At 40.5% G+C, this 15,406-nt stretch overlaps 1 protein-coding gene across 1 annotated transcript in view; it reads left to right on the top strand.

Moving 5' to 3' along the window:
* Positions 1–1,145: 1,145 nt before the first annotated feature.
* The window catches only part of PLEKHA2 (pleckstrin homology domain containing A2), a 75,940-nt gene continuing 61,679 nt past the window's right edge, over positions 1,146–15,406 (top strand). The window contains exon 1 of the mRNA XM_040454118.1: positions 1,146–1,315. The gene's annotated coding sequence lies outside the window, so the exon portion shown is untranslated. The remainder of the gene's footprint in view (positions 1,316–15,406) is intronic.

Here is a 15,406-nt window from a genome sequence, read left to right as displayed (position 1 = left end):
CAATCATTTCATCCATTTCAAGCCTGGCAATTTTTATTCATAGCTTGAGTTCTAGAACCTTGTCCGGAGAACACAAGAGAGCGCAAAGAGCATACTCTTGACCAGCAAGGAAAATGGAGCCAGGATGAGGGTGGAAACAGGTAGTAATTATTTGATTAAACACATTATGTTTTGGCTGTCTACTGTATTACAGGCACTGTCATAGATAGAGGGCATATAACCATGACTAAGACATTCAGAGTTTAGTGGTAAGACAGACATGTAAGTGAGCACACAGAATGTAACGTGATAAATGCACTTCATGCTTAGCAAATGTTAGTTTTGTGTCTACTGTATGTCAGGTACTATACAAGCACTTTCATTTTATTAATTCCTCCCCATATCATTGTGTGCTAGGCATTATTATACCTATTTTACTATAAGGAAACTGCTAAAATAAAGGAATATACAAATATTATGAAAACAAGATGTGAGACCGCTCTTTGGTGCCTCTCTGGTCAGGTAACCAGGGGTATGCTCTCCCTGGGCTCTGCAGCCCACTGTCCCCAGAATGGAAGACAGAGGCTCTGGTGAGCAGAAAACATCTGCCTGAAGTTGACTCTTCAGCCTTGGGCATCACCCTTTCACCTCCCTTCCCGCTCCAGATCCAAGGAGAATGTCTTCTCCAGGACCTGAGGAAGAAAACAAGGTCCATGGGTTGGCAGCAGTGTTTCTGAGCACTGTCTTCAGCGTGGAAAAAATGAGAGAAAATAAGTTATGAAAAGCTTGAACTAAACCTGTCCCAAACCACAGGAAATTCTTAGATGTGCAGTCCTTTTCTCATTTTTTTTCCCTTTTCTTTTTTTGTCAATAACAAAAATGTACCAGAGTATTGAGACACTAGCTAAGGAATGGCCATGATGACAGCCGGTGGAGAAGGGGGAGGAGGAGGGGAGGTTAGGTCTAGAGAGATTTTTTAGAAAGGCAGATCAGCTGTTCCCCAGAGGAAAATCAAGGGGATCACGTGGGTAAATTGGGGAGAGGGACACGCGAGCGTGTGCGCGCGTGTGTGTGCGTGCGCGCGCACACACACACACACACACACACACACACACACACACACACAAACTCTCTGAACTTAATCAGTTTTTAAAACTCTGTCTTTGAAACAGGAACTTGCCTTGGGTCTCCTGAAACCGAAAAACACAGCTCTTGCCTTCCTCCTGGAAGTCACCTTGTCCTTTGGAGCCTTCGCCTGCAGGAGGTGGCTTCCTGTGGTTGGTGAGAAGCTGGCTCCTTTTTGCAGAGTTCTTGTTCTTCCAAAACCAAGGGCGGGGTAAGTGGAGGCTGCAGACCCCTAGGGCCCCCTGGGCGGGGGGGTCCTCTCAGTTTGGTTACCTAAGGATTAGATAAAGGAGGTTCTTTGTCGGGTGGGGGACACTCGGACTCCTACGTATGAAGAAAAGGAAGTGGGGGCGGGGTGCAGACAGATTTTGCCAAAATACAGATGGAGCCGACTAGATCCAGAACAATTCCCAAAGGAGGTCCTCCCACACCCACAGGAAGGCCCCCCCCCCCCAAAAAAAGCTTGAAATTCAAATTATTTTAGTGCTTGGGAGATGAGAGGGGGGTGAGAGAAAGCAATGGTAGTAAATAGGAACAGAAGGGGGCAGAAAAAACAGGAAGGCTTGTCAGTATCTTTCCTAAGGAACAGCTCAGAAGAGCACCAAATATTAAAATAAATGTAGCTGGACTTGAGTAATACTTTTTATTATTTTTTTAAAAATTATTTTTAGACCGTAAAGGAGCATAGGCACAAATTTGATACATGTGGTTTCTGCCCCCAAAGAAACGGCTGCTCCCGCCTCTCCTTTTTTTAGCCTCTGTTTTTGAGACGACAGGACAGAGATGTTTTGCCCACACTGTACCCACACTCGTTCTGTTCCTCTCAAATGCGTTTCACTGCCCTGGTTTCCTCCAAAAGCTGTCCTTCTCTCATGAATGTTGTCGTGCTCTTGTTTCTGCCTCCCTTCTTGCTTTGGGTTAGAAGAGTGGAAACAATGTTGGGAGAGAAAGATGGACACCATGATGAGAAAGTGAGAGAACAGTAATTACATTTGAGAATTAGGTAGAGGGAGAAATAAAAGACCCTACTCCCTGGTGGAGGACTTGAGTCTTGCCTGGTCCTGGTTTTTGCCATTTCTTAAAGAGAATGGTTTGGATGAGACAGGGTTGCCAGAGAGATGGATACAGGATACCCAGTTAAATTTGAATTTCAGATAACCAACAGATAAGTACCCCCAAAAGCTGACTTTACAGTTCGATGTATTTGAAGAAGTTCTTAAACCACCTTACTCCAGTGGTGTTTAAATGGTGGGTGCCTCTGGGGTAGATGGTTTTCGGGAATCCGTTTCGGAATCCGCCTGAGGTGAAGTGAGAGCCAGGTGTCACATTGGGTCTTTTCTGCTCCCACTGCCCTGGCACACTAGCCCTTCTTCACTTCTAAAAAAGGAAAGAAAGGCATTTGTCCTAGATTGTAAAAGCCTCCAGGGGCCAGACAAGGAACAATTAGAAATATTTGTGTTTGTGTTGAGAAAGCAAAAGCCTTTTTGACTGAGATACCAATCATTTCACAAATTAGGTGGTTTCCAAGTTACCGTTTTCCGTAAAACTTGGAGAAAAACCTAATTGAGTTGACCGCTGATAGATCATCAGAATAATTTTTTTAAAACTGTCTTTATTTTTCAGAGCGGGTTTTGGGTTCACAGCAAAATTAAGCAGAAAGTACAGAGAGTTCCCACATACCCCTTGCCCTTATACAGGCACCAACCTCCCCCCATAGAATAATTATTGAAGGAAAGTTTCTAAGTGATATCTGACCTATAAGGTGAAGGAATCCAAAGAATTGAATGACACTGCCAGATTTGGCCCTGCTGAAAAACAAATCTCAAGTTCCCTGGCAAAGGTGGACTGACCACGGATCTTCATATAGGGTCTGTATTCATGAGCAAGCCAGTCATTCCAGGTGTGCCTCTGAAGTCATAAGCCTAGAAATATGTCCCGATTTTCCTTTCTTCTTGTCAGCCCTGTACATTGTCATGACAAAGCTCCTTGTGGCCCCATCTACTTATTCAAGTGAACAAGGTTTCTCAATGTTTACATTCATAAAAATGCGATGTGGGAAAATATTGGTGCTAGGCCTGTTCATTCTTGCAATAAGTAATATTAATTGATGGATATTTGGACTAATTACATATGTATGTAAATATATTCAAATCCATATAGGTAAAAACCCATCCTCATCCATTAGGAGAGATAATTCTTATGAGGAGAATAATTTTCAATATTTTACTGTTTTATGTTTAATGATCAATAAAATACATATTTATCATGTTACTGATGATGGTAACAATGGCTTCGTCTCAGGAAATGTTTTAATACCTTATGGTCACAGGATATTTTTTGAAATTGTAAAATCAATTTACACATGCATATTTGTTTCAAAAAAGATGATAGGGCAATCAGTAAAAGATGTCCAAAGGATAGATGTTCAAGTAATAAAAGATGTCATAAAAATATTTGGATGCAAATCTTTAACGGAAGTGGAATGAAGATACAGTTCGTGGAGGAAAGGGAATGACTTAACATTTCTGTTAAGGAACTTCGTGTTCATTTTGAAAAAAGAGTGATGGTGTCAAATTACTATGGTGCTTAGATTCTATTGGGTGCATTGAAAAGAGTGATATAACAGTTTTATTTTAAAACATTCGATGAAAACAATCTACAGACTACATCCCCTGCCAGCACTCAAACCACGAAAAGCTATAGATATAAACTTAAAATGTGTGAAGGGATATGTAGTTTTCAGCATTTTTAGGGGGTGTAAGGGAAGAAAAGTTTGAAGACGTCTGCTTTATATCATTTTCTTACTAACACTTCCGCTCAAAATATAGTAGTTACATTTCCAGATCCTTTACAACTTTGAACAACAAAAATCACAGGCACCATCCTACCTGCTGTTTCAGGGGCGCCATTGTCCAAAGTTCTGTGTACCTCACTGTGCTGCTCATCTACTCTGAACTGAGTGGTAGTCATAGGGTCATGCACACGGGCTTAAATTGGAGAAACCAGAAATAAACCAGCCCCTCGACCTCACGGCTGAACTATTTCAAGAATACGCAGTTACGTTTCAGTGGCCATGATTTGACTCATGGCGCACTCAGTAACATATAATTACGAGCTGCCTTCAACAGACTTCTGCACTGCTTGCTTCTCACCTTCTGAATATAGAGGAACCACAGCAGCATTTTATGGTAACTGATTGAAATGATCTAACCAACCCTTCTGTGCGCCCTGTTATAGGAGAGTGACTTTCTCGAACACCAGCTGAGGTCCTGGAGTTTCTCCAAGTACCAAAACCTTGCTTTTTAAAAGGAAGACAGAAAAATGAATGGGAGCAGCCATGTGCCCCGATGACAGAGGAAACACACATGTGGGAAACTATGGGCTAGGAATGGTAGCAGTTGAGGTAGGAGGGCAATGGAGCACTGCTTTTCATATCAGAACTAAAAACTAAATGTTAGTTCACCACAAATGGAGTACTGCCAGCCACAATATGTGAAAGTGTGCTTAACCAGTGTGTGGGCTTCGTGAGTAGTGGTGCCTCTGTTAATCTAGGGTCAAGAGGGGTATGTTGCATCACAAGTGATTTTTAAAAATAGCTAGTATCTATTTAAGCATAAAACTCTCATTTTTTAAGCTTATAATTTTTCTCTTTAATTAAACGTCTTATTTTGAGTTAACTGTAGATTCACATGCAGTTGTAAGAAATAGTTTAGAGAGATCCTATGCACCCTTCATCCAGTTTCCCCCAGTGGTGGCACCTTGTAAACCATGGTACAATACAACAAGAATACTGACACTGATACAGCCAAGAAAGAACATTTCTATCAGCACAAGTGGCCCCTTGTTGCCCTTTTATAGCCCCACCCACTTCCCTCCTACTCCACGCCTTTCTTGACCTCGCAATCACGTATTCGTTTCCCATTTCTACAATGTCATTTTAAAAATGTTATATAAACGGAATCAATATACAGTATGTAGCCTTTGAGGGACTGGCTTTTCTTTGCTCAGCATACTTTTCTGAATATTCATCTTTTTTGTTGTGTATGTCAGTAGCTTGTTCCCTTTTATTGTTGAATAGTATTCCATCATATGGATCTAACACAGTTTAACTCTTCACCAGTTGAGGGACATTCAGGTTGTTTCCAGGTTTTGGCTATTATCAATAAAGTGGCTATAATCATTCATATACAGGTTTTTGTGTAAACATGTCTTCATTTCTCTAAGGCGAATGCCCAGCAGTACGATTATTGGATATATGATAGTTGCATGTTTACTGATTTAAGAAACCGCCAAACTGTTTTCCAGAGGATCTATACCATTTTACTTTCCTACCAGCAATGTATCATGATCATTTCTCTTTGTCCTCACCAGCCACCACCTCACCAGACATTGCCACTGTTTTTTATTTTAGCCATTCTGGTAGGTGTGTAGTGCTATCTCATTGTGGTACTGTTTTTTGTTTTTGTATCTTTTGAAATTGTTTCCATTTTTATTGAGATATAATTGACATATAACATGGTATTAAAGTATACAATATTTTATATATATATATGTATATATATATATATACACATATATATATATATTATGGTAACCACAATAAATTTAGTCAACATCCATCACCTCATGCAGCTACAAATTTTTCTGTGATGAGAAATTTTAAGATCTACTCTTCTGGCAAGTTTCAAATATACAATACAGTGTTGTTAGTTTAGCTCTAGGCACCATGCTATATATTATATTCCCAGAACTTATTTATAACTGGAAGTTTGTACCTTTTGACCATCTTCACCTGTTTCCTCCTACCCCAACTACTCTGTCTCTGGCAACCACCATATGCATGCGTGTGTGTGTGTGTGTGTGTGTGTATGTATTACAATATATATGCGTACGTATATATATCACATTTTCTTCATCTATTTATCCATCATTGGACATTCAGGTTATTTCCATTTCTTGGCTATTGTGAACAATGTTACAATGAACATGGGCTAGCTCATGCAGATAACCCTCTGAGGTAGTGATGGAATACTGGATCATATGGTATTTCTATTTTTAATTTTTTGAGGAACCTCCACACTGTTTTCCATAGTGGCTGCCCTAATTTACATTTCCACTGAGAGTGCACCAAGTTTCCCTTTTCTCCACATCCTTGCCAACAATTGTTATCTTTTGTCTTTTTGATAATAGCCATTCTGATAGATGTGAGGTGATATCTCATTGTGGTTTTGTTTTGCATTTCCCTGCTGATGAATGATGTTGAGCATCTTTTCATATACCTCTTGGTTATTTGTATGTTATTTTTATAAAAATGTTTAATTTTTAATCAGGCTTTTGGTTTTGCTATTGAGTTGTGTGAGTTCTTTTTATATTTTGGATATTAACTCCTTATCAAATTCGTGATTAGTTGTGGCACCTAGGTGGCTTAATTGGTTAAGAGTCCGACTCTTGATTTTGGGTCAGGTTCATGGTATTGAACCCTGACTGGGCTCTGCCCTGACAGTGTGGAGCCTGCTTGGGATTCTTACCCTCTCTCTCTCTCTCTCTCTCTGTCTCTCTGTCTCTCTCTCTGTCTCTCTGCCCCTCCCCTGCTCATGCTCATTCATGCCCACACACTCTCTCTCAAAATAAATAAACATTTAAAATATACATGATTAGCAAATATGTTCGCACATTCAGGAGGTTGCCTTTTCATTTTCTTGATTGTTTCTTTTGCTGTGAAGAAGCTTTTTAGTTTGATGTAGTCCCACTTGTTTGTTTGTTTGTTTGGTTTTGTTTTGTTTTGCTTTTGATGTCAAATCTAAAAACATCATTGCCAAGAGTAGTGCCAAAGAGCTTACCTATTATGTTTTCTTCTAGGAGTTTTATGGCTTAAAGTGTTCAGTATTTTTAATTTTTGCAATTTTATTTTCACCAACTTTTTACTTGTAAAGTTTTTTGTATGGGCATTAAATATTTTTAAAAATTTTGTATTATAAAACAAAAGATACATAATACACATGATACAACATTTAAAAAAGTAAGAGGGTATGAGTGAATCCTGCCTGCTCTTAACCGCCTCCCTCAGAGGTGGTCTGCTCCCCACAGGCCACCACTCCTACCAGCAAAACTACATGGAACTTTCCACCTAAAATAAAGGCGCTGATCACAGTTTAACTACCTTTTCCTACCCCAAGGTCATCACCAGGAATGACAAAGATTGTCTCTAGCACATATAACTTCTGGGAATTCTTTTTTTTTTTTTTTTTAATGTCTATTCATTTTTGAGAGAGACGGAGAGACAGAGCATGAGTGGGGAGGGGCAGAGAGAGACGGAGACACAGAATGGGCTCAAACCCATGAACTATGAGATCGTGACCTGAGCTGAAGTCAGACACTTAACTGACTGAGCCACCCAGGCACCCCAACTTCTGGGAATTCTTAACTTTTCTTTCCCCTCCTTTGTTGTCAGCTAATCCATTTACAGACGTAGGAATGAACGGAATAAAATAATCTCCTTCTCCATCCTGCTCCTCCTCCGTCTCTAATATTGTCTCCTTTCTCCTGCTGTTTCTAATCTTCTGAGGACTAGAAAACCACGTAACTGAATCTTTAGTAAGCAAGGCTAAGAAAGGCTCTCCTTAATACAGGGCTTTGGCTACAAAGAGGCCCCTTCCCTCTTGCTTTCTGTGTTTGGAATTCCACTCTGGAGACTCACGTTGCCAGAAGGGTGACCTCCAGATCGGTGCCAAATCCCCTAGATGTCTTTTCAGCAAGACTGTGACATCTTTTGTCATCAGATGCTGGGAGGTGCATTTGACTATCCGGTTAGAACATTCACAGCATCATTAAGTATTAGGTGCAAGGATAAATTTGGCTTGTTACTATTTAATTACTAAATAAAGAAGTTAGGCTGGACCAGGCTTAATTCTCCAGCCTAGTGTTATACTTAGTTTTAATATAGTTTGATAGACATGTGAAGTCATCATAGATACTATGATGAAATTTGGAAGAAGACCCTTGAGCAAATTACCTGTTTCCCGTGAATCATAAGGAGTTTCACTAGATCTCAGGGTTCAGGTTGGTAATCAGTTTCTGTATATCTTTTCCAGAGGCAGGAATTTTAATGTGAATGGAATAAAATTGGCTACAATGCTTTTGAAAAATGTATCCACAGACTGACAAGTATCTTTAATTTGAGGATAAAGTTAGTTCTATGGTTTTTTTCTTTTGATTTACTTTTTATTTTTTAAAAGTTTATTTATTTATTTTGAGAGAGAGAGAGAGAGAGAGAGAGAGAGAGAGAGAGAGAGAAAGAGAGAGTGTGAGCAGGGGAGATGCAGAGAGAGAGAGAGAGGGAGAGAGAGACTCCCAAGCAGGCTCTGTGCTATCAGTGTGGAGCCTAACTCAGGGCTCCATCTCACCAACAGTGAGATCATGATCTGAGCTGAAATCAAGAGTCAGATGCTTGACCAACAAAGCCACCCAGGCATCTCAGTTGTATGATTTTTAAGTCACAAAGCAGCTATGAGATCTCTGAGGTAATTTTATTTATTTTTTAAAAACGTTTATTTATTTATTTTGAGAGAGAGAGTGAGCAGGTAGATCTGTGCTGTCAGCGCAGATCCTGATGCGGGGCTTGAACTCACAAACCATGAGATCATGACCTGAGCCAAAATCAACCAACTGAGCCACCCAGGTGCCCCTCTAAGGTACTTTTAAATTAAAATATATTTATCTACTTTTAAACCTAATATTTTTTTTCTAATAACAAAATACTATGGGCTTATTAAAGAATACTTGGAAAATTCACCAATACAAAAATTTTTAAAAATCACCTGTAAACCCAACTCAGATAATTACTTTTAACACTTTTAGTATATCCCTGCAAAACTGAATTTTTTTTTATTAAACACACACACACACTGGTTATCTCTGGAGAGGAGAGTAGTGTTTGGGGCACATGAGCAGAAGAAATATTTGTTCATACTTACTCTTTTGTACCTTCTGAACTTTGTACTGTGTGTATATATTTCCTATTAACAAAATAATGGAAGGACATAAATTCACGTTCAAATATCCTTTGTGCTTTCTTGTTGTTTTGTAATAACCAGCTTGTGTTAAGAACCACTGATATAAAAGTCTGCCCACTTCACTGACTACCATAGGCATCTCTTGGAATAAACTGGATAAAGTTTATTCCAGTTAATGACTTTGACTATATTCACCCATAAGTATTTGCTAATAGCAGCCCCTCCGTAGGCTCATTGTCGAGGAAATGAATTATGTAACTGGTCTAAGCAAATATAAAGTTAACTGTAGTGTTAAATATGGTCATGGATACAAAGCTAACGATTTCTATTCATTCTCTCTTTCTGATTCTATGGGTCCAATTCCTCCCATATAATCACAGGGCATCTCTAGGGATGCAGGAATCCCAGCAGGGCACTGCACTTATTCAAACTGACAGAAAAACAATGCCATCAGCATGAATCAATAGGAATGGTGCATTTGGCCAGCAGACTATTATTTCTGGGGAGAGGATGTGCAATCAGTTTTGAGGTTTATTAGTGTCAGATTTAGCTGTATAGCAATATTTTCCCAACTTTGTTACTAGGAAATAGCCCTTTTGGCCTGTGTATGTATGCATTGCATGTATATATGTATGTATACATATGTGAAACAAAAATACTACAGACTGGATGGCTTAAACAACAGAAATGTATTTTCTCCCAGTTCTGGAGGCTGAAGTCTGAGATCAGTTGGCCAGCATGTTTGTGTTCTGGAGAGAACTCTCCTCCTGGCTTGCAAATGGTCGTTTCCATGCTGTGTGTTCACATGGCCTTTCTTTGGTGCACACAGAGAGATCTCTTCTTCTTATAAGGTGACCAGTCTATAGGATTCGGGCCTCACCCTTATGACCTCATTTAACCTTAATTACCTGCTAGAAGCACTGTCTCCAAACACAATCACATTGTCAGGTCTTCAACATATGATTTTTTGGTGGTGGTGGAGGGGGACACATAATTCAGTATTTATATATTTATATTTTACAAGTTTAATTTTATATACAGACTTCTAAGTGTTCCACCAAAGTTTTATCTTTTTTGAATTTACTTTATTACCGCCCTTTACTGTTGTTTCCCTTATCCTATAAACAGAAATTGCCAAAGCTTCTTCCATTGCCCATTTCTCCTATTCTCCAGGTTCTGAGAGTTTGAGGCTAAGAGATAACCCTGGGTGCTGGGCAGGGTTCATTTTTCTCCTTAAAACCTAAATTCTTCCATCTGTAAAATGAGATTAATAATCTCTAATCCTGTGAAAGGGAAAAGAAGGAATAGTTAATAATTTACCATATAATGTCAGCTCTTTGTAATAAAAGTTTCAAAATGAAATGCAAAGATCTTAATCCAAAGGTACCATACTGATTTTTTAAGTGTAACAGACAGACTCAGCGCTTGCTATGTACCTTAGAAACATTAACTCACTCAACAACAATGGTATGAGATAGGTTATCTATGATGACCACCGTCCCCATTTTATGGAAACACAGAGAAGTAAAATAACTGGTCATGCCTTTGCAGCTAATTAGTGACAGTCAGGAGGCAAATCCTGGCGCTAGAGTCCAGTGACTACCCAGTCACTATGAAATTGCTGCTTATTCACTGCTAATTGTGTCATTTCCTGGCTCAAAAGCCTTCAGGGACTCTTGGAGCCTAAAATAATAAATACAACTCATTAGTTTAGCAATGAAGACCCTCCATCTACTTTTCTTTCCCATTTTGTTTCCCATGAAAATGCTTCATCTCCCTACTGTGCTCCAGCTGAACTGGACTACCCATACTTCTCCAAGTTGATCCCATGCATTCTTGCTTCTGTGCCTTGCCCTTGATGCAGTCTTTACCTGGGGCCCACCTGTTCTCAGCTCCTCTGCACCTTCTATGTCTCCCTTTCCCTTCAACATCCTTCCATACTGCCATCTCCTTTATGCATTTTCTCCCGCACCTCTCAACCCCAGCTGGTTGTGATTTTTCCCACAGAATTTTATCTCCCCTCGTCAATCTGTGTATACAAGTTTCTGGCTTTTATAATAGTTATTTCTGTATATGTTGTACTGTCTCCTTGTATATTCCCTCCTTATTTCTGTATATTTCTGTATATTTCCTCCCAACTTTTTTTTTTTTTTAACATTTATTTATTATTGAGAGAGAGAGAGACAGACCGTGAGCAGGGGAGGGGCAGAGGGAGAGGGAGACACAGAATCCGAAGCAGGCTCCAGGCTCTGAGATGTCAGCACAGAGCCCAATGTGGAGCTCGAACTCATGAACTTCGAGATCATGACCTGAGCCACCCAAGCGCCCCTCCTCCCAACTTTAAGGATGGGTTGCTTGAGGGCTACAATATACTTTCTCATAGAGCTTTAAAAATTTTTTTTTATTAAAGTCTTAAATCATTATTTGGTTTTTTTTTTTTTTTGACAATCAAATGTATGCATGCTTATTGCAAAAAATTAAACATTACAGAACTACATCTCTTAGAAAGTGAGATACACTATTATAATCCCTCCTCCCCCACCCTAAGAGAACTGTGGTTAACAGTTTGGAATGTAGTCTTCTACACATTCTTCATATAATAAACATGTGTAATTTTTATTTACAGAAATAGGACTATACCATACAGACAGCTCTGTACCTTTTTTCCACTTAAAATATTTAGCATTTTTCATATGTTTTATAAAGAGGTACACCTCATTCTTTTTTTTTTTTTTTAATTTTTTTTTCAACGTTTTTTATTTATTTTTGGGAGAGAGAGAGACAGAGCATGAACGGGGGAGGGGCAGAGAGAGAGGGAGACACAGAATCGGAAACAGGCTCCAGGCTCCGAGCCATCAGCCCAGAGCCTGACGCGGGGCTCGAACTCACGGACCGCGAGATCGTGACCTGGCTGAAGTTGGACGCTTAACCGACTGCGCCACCCAGGTGCCCCCACCTCATTCTTTTTTAACAGCTGCATAGCATGGGATTGTATGGATGTACCAGTATTTACCTGTTCAATCCGTGTTGATGAGCATGAGGGTGATTTCCAATTATCAACATTATGAACAATACTGCAGTGAGTATGTATGCATATATTTCATATGTATACACGGCATATGGACACATACACATATACTCCCTATATACTGTATATGTCTCCAGATGACTTTCAATAGCACATATCTTTGGACATGAAATTGCTAGGTGAAATGGAATGGAGGTTCTAAATGTTGACAGTTATCAACAATGTGGTTGGGAAGAGTCTTGTGTTATGTCTTTCTGTACCCTTCACAAGCTCAGTGGTTAAGAGGGCAGGCTCTGGCTTCAGGCCGCACAGGTTTGTATCTAGTCTGGGTCTCTATGCCTTAGTCATCTTATCTGTGAGAACACAATAGGACCTTGCTCCCAGTTAAGACTTAAGTGAGATAATCCAGGTAAAACAATTAGCATTTAGCAAGTACCTGAATAATAAGTAAATGCAAGATACATGGTGGGAGGAAAAATGGTAATAGGTTCAGATAATTGTTTGTTGAATGAATAGGACTGAAGAGGACAACAGTTAGTTTGAATAATCTTTTTGGAAATGGATGGTACTTCACTATGAAAACTAATAGTAACTATTTATGAAATGTCCAGGTAGCATTAGAGTTGTAATGGCCTTGGAGAAATTTATCTCTGTGCAAAATTAACTGGCCTGAACCAGGATCAACCAATGACCTTGGCTTTTTGAGTCTCACACTTTCCCCAATGGAACTAATGGGCCCTGGCTGCAGCCTGGTACCTTATGTAATGTGTATCTTTAAGGACAGAAAACAATGCATTTGCCCAGAGGGTGTGCTAGCTCACCACTGAAGGTTATTAGGCCATCTAGTTACCCCGCTATTAATATTGAAAAGAAATAGAAAATGCATAAATAAATGTCTAGAGTACAAGTGTACTGTTTATAGATTCTTGGGTTCTGGGCCAGAAGTCTCCATCTTCATGGAAAGGTTCCTATACCAATAATAGAAGATTCTGGGGGTAGTCAACCCTGGGTTCTAGAACCAACTCTGCCTCTAATTAGCTGCAAAACCTTGAGCAAGTTGTTGAAACTCATCTTGCTGACACAATGAGGGGACTGAAATAGCTGATGCGAAAGGCCCTTTTTTGACATTCCTTTCCCCACAGGCGGTTACATTTTCAGACATCAGGACTATTTATTGCACTGAAAAAACACGAATAAAATCAGGTAATGGAAGTATTCTTTAAATGTCCAGGTCAAGAGATGGCAAAGGGGCCACAGCAGGGCACAGATTCAACTGACACCTGCTCTGTGGTGCCCACTACAGGAGGAGGTGGGGGGTATCCATTGAGAAAGCACCCAGAAATCTAGGAATAAGGGAGTGGAATTGGGGCAGAAATTGTAGTCTAACTGGGGCCAGGTTTTGGCCAGGGGCAAATGTGGTGGTAAATGGGGCTGGCTCCCAGTGAAATACGAGCATCACCCAAAGTACATTGATGACCCTCGTTCTAGTCCAGTGTATTTTTGCTCCTGTCCAGTAAATTGTACCCGTCTTCTCAGGCTCATTTCAAAGTCCATCTCCTTTTTTTTTTTTTTTTTTTTTCAACGTTTATTTATTTTTGGGACAGAGAGAGACAGAGCATGAACGGGGGAGGGGCAGAGAGAGAGGGAGACACAGAATAGGAAACAGGCTCCAGGCTCTGAGCCATCAGCCCAGAGCCCGACGCGGGGCTCGAACTCACGGACTGTGAGATCGTGACCTGGCTGAAGTCGGACGCTTAACCGACTGCGCCACCCAGGCGCCCCAAAGTCCATCTCCTTTTTGATACAAGTCCCCTTTTTACCTCTCCCCCCAGATGTCTTGTTCCTCTAAAGACTGACTGTACTTATTCTCTGTGCCATTTTCATGGCACTTCCATGAGGGATACGAGGCTGCCTCAGCCTTCAAGTGACACTTGTATCCTTCTAATGAGACCCAAGGCCTTTGGCTCCCTTTGCTTACCAGGCATCCAATACAGTAGTGCACAGAAAATATTTGCGGCTCTGTGATTGAGTGACTCAGGCAGGCCCCATGGGGAGTAGAGTTTTATGGGTTTTAATATGAACCATACCATGGAATCTGAGACTTTTACCTCATTGCTCATACTGGAAACTGTCAGTTCCAGTCAGATTTGCTTGGCGCTGGGTGGAATTTTGTTACTTTTCACAATGAAAACCATAATCTAATTTTTAAATAAAAAAACATTTACATAACACCTACTTCATGTACCACAGTAATCTAAACAGTACAAAAGTTAACTCAATTTACTTTTCATAACGACCCAGATAGGAACTGAGGCACAGAAATGTCATTTGCCCAGGGATCAAAGCTAATAAGTGGCAGAGCTGGGATTCAAACCCAGTCCATCTGGTTCCAGAGAACATGCTCTTTAAGACGCTATGCTGCCTGAAACCTATGAGTAGCAAAAATCTTCACGAGCAGAAAAAAATGGACGTTGATATATTTATTTCAAAGGAAATGTTTTTTTCCTTGTGTCCCCCCCTTCCTCATTCGAAGCAAAATGCTCTAATGCAAAAAGTCTTTTCTTTCTTTTTCTTTCTTTCTCTTTCTTTCTTTCTCTCTCTCGCTCTTTCTCGTTCTTTCTTTCTTTCTCTCTCTCGTTCTTTTTCTTTCTCTTCTTTCTTTCTTTCTTTCTTTCTCTCGTTCTTTTTCTTCCTCTTCTTTCTTTCTCTTTTCCTTTTTTCACACCTGAGAGAGCAGGCAGCTCATTTTTGCTTTGGCAATCAAAATGGAAGAGGAAACTTGTGTGGTTTCATCACTGGTGCTTTCGGGGTGTGTGCTGCTACCTCCCTCCGGCTCCAGGTCCCCTGCTCCCAGGCTTTGTTGCCTCAGCTCCTGGAGACTTTTCAGCATGCCTTTCCCCCGTATCAGTGGGATGTGGACCAGCCTTTCCATCCCTCCCGCACAGCCAGTCCCTGTGCCCGAGCCTCTTGAGGCTCTTCCTTTGTCCGCTTCTCCCTCAAAGCCTCAACACGCCCGCATCAGAATCCCCAGAAGCAGCATCTCCCCGTCCTCCATCCCAAGGGTGAATCCACTACATGTCCATGTTTCCGATGTCTTGCGCCTCACTTTCTGTATATGTAAATGATCTCCCCTTGTGGGAGGCCGGCGTCAGAACCTGACAGACCTGCCACTGATAGACTGTGGGACCCAGGGCAGATTACTTAACGTCTCTGAGTCTCGGTTTCCTCATCGTGAACGGGATTGAGATCCATAGGGTTGCCG

This window comes from Herpailurus yagouaroundi, unplaced genomic scaffold (genome assembly GCF_014898765.1).
Source record: "Herpailurus yagouaroundi ecotype Mexico unplaced genomic scaffold, PumYag 28, whole genome shotgun sequence".
Taxonomy (NCBI): domain Eukaryota; kingdom Metazoa; phylum Chordata; class Mammalia; order Carnivora; family Felidae; genus Herpailurus; species Herpailurus yagouaroundi.
This window is presented reverse-complemented; position numbering and strand designations above follow the sequence as displayed.